The sequence below is a fragment of the Schistocerca serialis genome, unplaced genomic scaffold, assembly GCF_023864345.2.
Source record: "Schistocerca serialis cubense isolate TAMUIC-IGC-003099 unplaced genomic scaffold, iqSchSeri2.2 HiC_scaffold_216, whole genome shotgun sequence".
Lineage (NCBI taxonomy): Eukaryota > Metazoa > Arthropoda > Insecta > Orthoptera > Acrididae > Schistocerca > Schistocerca serialis.
In genome coordinates, this window is record NW_026047780.1 from 15,001 (window position 1) to 20,000 (window position 5,000).

General features: G+C 51.0%; 1 non-coding gene across 1 annotated transcript in view; it reads left to right on the forward strand.

Moving 5' to 3' along the window:
- The first annotated feature begins 3,791 nt into the window (after positions 1 to 3,791).
- Positions 3,792 to 5,000, forward strand: part of LOC126444021 (small subunit ribosomal RNA) — a 1,909-nt gene continuing 700 nt past the window's right edge. Inside the window, exon 1 of the ribosomal RNA XR_007582353.1 lies at positions 3,792 to 5,000. This exon is cut by the window's right edge and continues 700 nt beyond it. This is a non-coding gene — a ribosomal RNA (small subunit ribosomal RNA).

A 5,000-nucleotide genomic window follows, 5' to 3' on the forward strand; every position in this document is an offset into this window, starting at 1 on the left:
CCTTAACCTAACCTACGTTGTACCTTAACCTAACCTACGTTGTACCTTAACCTAACCTACGTTGTACCTTAACCTAACCTACGTTGTACCTTAACCTAACCTACGTTGTACCTTAACCTAACCTACGTTGTACCTTAACCTAACCTACGTTGTACCTTAACCTAACCTACGTTGTGCCTTAACCTAACCTACGTTGTGCCTTAACCTAACCTACGTTGTGCCTTAACCTAACCTACGTTGTGCCTTAACCTAACCTACGTTGTGCCTTAACCTAACCTACGTTGTGCCTTAACCTAACCTATGTTGTGCCTTAACCTAACCTATGTTGTGCCTTAACCTAACCTATGTTGTGCCTTAACCTAACCTATGTTGTGCCTTAACCTAACCTATGTTGTGCCTTAACCTAACCTATGTTGTGCCTTAACCTAACCTATGTTGTGCCTTAACCTAACCTATGTTGTGCCTTAACCTAACCTATGTTGTGCCTTAACCTAACCTATGTTGTGCCTTAACCTAACCTATGTTGTGCCTTAACCTAACCTATGTTGTGCCTTAACCTAACCTATGTTGTGCCTTAACCTAACCTACGTTGTGCCTTAACCTAACCTACGTTGTGCCTTAACCTAACCTACGTTGTGCCTTAACCTAACCTACGTTGTGCCTTAACCTAACCTACGTTGTGCCTTAACCTAACCTACGTTGTGCCTTAACCTAACCTACGTTGTGCCTTAACCTAACCTACGTTGTGCCTTAACCTAACCTACGTTGTGCCTTAACCTAACCTACGTTGTGCCTTAACCTAACCTACGTTGTGCCTTAACCTAACCTACGTTGTGCCTTAACCTAACCTACGTTGTGCCTTAACCTAACCTACGTTGTGCCTTAACCTAACCTACGTTGTGCCTTAACCTAACCTACGTTGTGCCTTAACCTAACCTACGTTGTGCCTTAACCTAACCTACGTTGTGCCTTAACCTAACCTACGTTGTGCCTTAACCTAACCTACGTTGTGCCTTAACCTAACCTACGTTGTGCCTTAACCTAACCTACGTTGTGCCTTAACCTAACCTATGTTGTGCCTTAACCTAACCTATGTTGTGCCTTAACCTAACCTATGTTGTGCCTTAACCTAACCTATGTTGTGCCTTAACCTAACCTATGTTGTGCCTTAACCTAACCTATGTTGTGCCTTAACCTAACCTATGTTGTGCCTTAACCTAACCTACGTTGTGCCTTAACCTAACCTACGTTGTGCCTTAACCTAACCCATATTGTACCTTAACCTAACCCATATTGTACCTTAACCTAACCCATATTGTACCTTAACCTAACCCATATTGTACCTTAACCTAACCCATATTGTACCTTAACGTAACCTAATTTGTGCCTTAACGTAACCTAATTTGTGCCTTAACGTAACCTAATTTGTGCCTTAACGTAACCTAATTTGTGCCTTAACGTAACCTAATTTGTGCCTTAACGTAACCTAATTTGTGCCTTAACGTAACCTAATTTGTGCCTTAACGTAACCTAATTTGTGCCTTAACGTAACCTAATTTGTGCCTTAACGTAACCTAATTTGTGCCTTAACGTAACCTAATTTGTGCCTTAACGTAACCTAATTTGTGCCTTAACGTAACCTAATTTGTGCCTTAACGTAACCTAATTTGTGCCTTAACGTAACCTAATTTGTGCCTTAACGTAACCTAATTTGTGCCTTAACGTAACCTAATTTGTGCCTTAACGTAACCTAATTTGTGCCTTAACGTAACCTAATTTGTGCCTTAACGTAACCTAATTTGTGCCTTAACGTAACCTAATTTGTGCCTTAACGTAACCCATGTTGTGCCTTAACGTAACCCATGTTGTGCCTTAACGTAACCCAATTTGTGCCTTAACGTAACCCATGTTGTGCCTTAACCTAACCTATATTGTGCCTCAACCTAACCTATATTGCGCCTTAACCTGACGCACGTTGTCGCTGAACCTGCTCTGTAATTGTTATGCAACTCGTTAAATTAGTGTAGTGTTGCCTAACCGCAACCCTCGCAATATAGTTCGCTATTCGCACTGCCCGGTCCCCTGTGTATCGCGTCATGTTAAACACCTTGCAGGTGTTGCTGACTTTCCACATGCTCCTGCTATACACTGTAATGTGGATAGCAGCAGGACGTACATGCCCCCCCCCCTTCCCCCCTGCCTTCGCAAGCTGGTCGTTGAGAAGTTTGCATGTTCAATGCCCTTCGCATGCCGACGTACTCAGCCTACGTTGTGGTACGGCCTGTCACCTGTCCGCCGATGTACGCAAAACCCACAAACTGTACTGCACATTGGTCCGTATGTACTGAATGATACATCGTGGCACATGTGTGACCGTACGACGACTGCGCCTAGCAACGGCAGACCATACAGTCCAAATATTGTGCACGCAGCTACGTGTCGTCTCCCTATAAGAGCTGGATTGCAGTGTGGTACGCCATTCAGACGTGTGGGAGGAACGGACGCCCTGGATGGCGATCAGCATGAGCAGTCTGTTGATGTAGTGGAGCGTGTATTCGGACGTAGTCGTCTCTTCTCACACACCGTGATAGCATGTTGCACCGCGTTCCACATCTGCGACATCCTGCAGAGGCCGGCTGACAGTCGTTCGCGCAATGGACACCGCATACGTACGGGGGCTACCTTCCACGTGTTCTCGAGGCGTGCACATGTTGTTGCGTCTATGTGGGCAGACGTAGTGTGTTGTGACACCTGACACAGGCATGCAATACTCGTTGCAAATGGCGATGGACGTCTACGTTTGCTGGTGACGTTACGCAAATGAACAACAGGTAACCCGTTGTGGTGCGGTTGTTCTCGCTAGAGGTGAATCAGTGTTGGCGACGATCGGTCGAGCTATTAACCGGTTGTTTCAGGGATACCCACCATGCCCACGAACGTGAAAGGGGACCCACCATGCCCACGAACGCGAAAGGGGATCTGGGTGTGAGGCGATACGCGGCGGTGGCTGGGTGGGACCGTCCCCGGCCGGTGAGGGGGGGCCGCCCGGCGTGCTGGCAGCGCGGTGCGTGGGCGCACGCGCTACAGCCGGCTGGTGGGGGCGGCCAGTGGCAGGCGCGCCGGCCGACGGACGCGGCAGGCGGCGCAGCTGCGCGCCGGCGCCCCCTGCTCGCGGCGCCTTGCGGCCAAAGTAGGTCCTCGCGGGCCCGGTGCGAAGCGCGGTGGCCATCTGCAGTGTGCTGGTCCGATTGAGGACTGTGTGCGCTGAGGATGCGCCGCCGCCCGGCGCTCGGCGCCGCGACGCCGTCTGCTGCTCGGTCGCCCCAGCGGTTCTCGCAGGTGGTTTGTATCGCAGCTGTGCGGACGTGTTGGCGCGTGCGCTGTGCTGGGAGAGTTCGCTTCGGCACCCAAGTGGGGCTTTTGTCCTTCTGTGGCGCTGGCGTTGGAGCTGCCGGTCACCGTAGGTGGCGCGTGTTGTCTCCCGCCGGCAATGCCACGACAGCACGCTCCCGGGCCTCTGTCGGCAGCGGCAAGCTCAGTTGGGAGCACGGGTGGTCGCACCTAAAGCGTCTACTCGCCTAACTCCGGGCGATTGCGCCTCTCTCGAACCCGACCAAGTACTTAGGACGGCGCTGCGCGCCGCCGGGACCTGAGAGGGTTTCGAGGTGTGTTGTGCAGGGGAGCTCAGCCTCCTCCTGTTTGCAGAATAATTGAGCGGACGCTTGCGTGTTCGCGCGGGCCCCCGGGACACACTCCCGGGCGGCCGGCTGCTCAGCTCTAGTTGACGCAGCTCCCTGGTTGATCCTGCCAGTAGTCATATGCTTGTCTCAAAGATTAAGCCATGCATGTCTCAGTACAAGCCGCATTAAGGTGAAACCGCGAATGGCTCATTAAATCAGTTATGGTTCCTTAGATCGTACCCACGTTACTTGGATAACTGTGGTAATTCTAGAGCTAATACATGCAAACAGAGTCCCGACCAGAGATGGAAGGGACGCTTTTATTAGATCAAAACCAATCGGTCGGCTCGTCCGGTCCGTTTGCCTTGGTGACTCTGAATAACTTTGGGCTGATCGCACGGTCCTCGTACCGGCGACGCATCTTTCAAATGTCTGCCTTATCAACTGTCGATGGTAGGTTCTGCGCCTACCATGGTTGTAACGGGTAACGGGGAATCAGGGTTCGATTCCGGAGAGGGAGCCTGAGAAACGGCTACCACATCCAAGGAAGGCAGCAGGCGCGCAAATTACCCACTCCCGGCACGGGGAGGTAGTGACGAAAAATAACGATACGGGACTCATCCGAGGCCCCGTAATCGGAATGAGTACACTTTAAATCCTTTAACGAGTATCTATTGGAGGGCAAGTCTGGTGCCAGCAGCCGCGGTAATTCCAGCTCCAATAGCGTATATTAAAGTTGTTGCGGTTAAAAAGCTCGTAGTTGGATTTGTGTCCCACGCTGTTGGTTCACCGCCCGTCGGTGTTTAACTGGCATGTATCGTGGGACGTCCTGCCGGTGGGGCGAGCCGAAGGCGTGCGACCGCCTCGTGCGTGCTCGTGCGTCCCGAGGCGGACCCCGTTGAAATCCTACCAGGGTGCTCTTTATTGAGTGTCTCGGTGGGCCGGCACGTTTACTTTGAACAAATTAGAGTGCTTAAAGCAGGCAAGCCCGCCTGAATACTGTGTGCATGGAATAATGGAATAGGACCTCGGTTCTATTTTGTTGGTTTTCGGAACCCGAGGTAATGATTAATAGGGACAGGCGGGGGCATTCGTATTGCGACGTTAGAGGTGAAATTCTTGGATCGTCGCAAGACGAACAGAAGCGAAAGCATTTGCCAAGTATGTTTTCATTAATCAAGAACGAAAGTTAGAGGTTCGAAGGCGATCAGATACCGCCCTAGTTCTAACCATAAACGATGCCAGCCAGCGATCCGCCGCAGTTCCTCCGATGACTCGGCGGGCAGCCTCCGGGAAACCAAAGCTTTTGGGTTCCGGGGG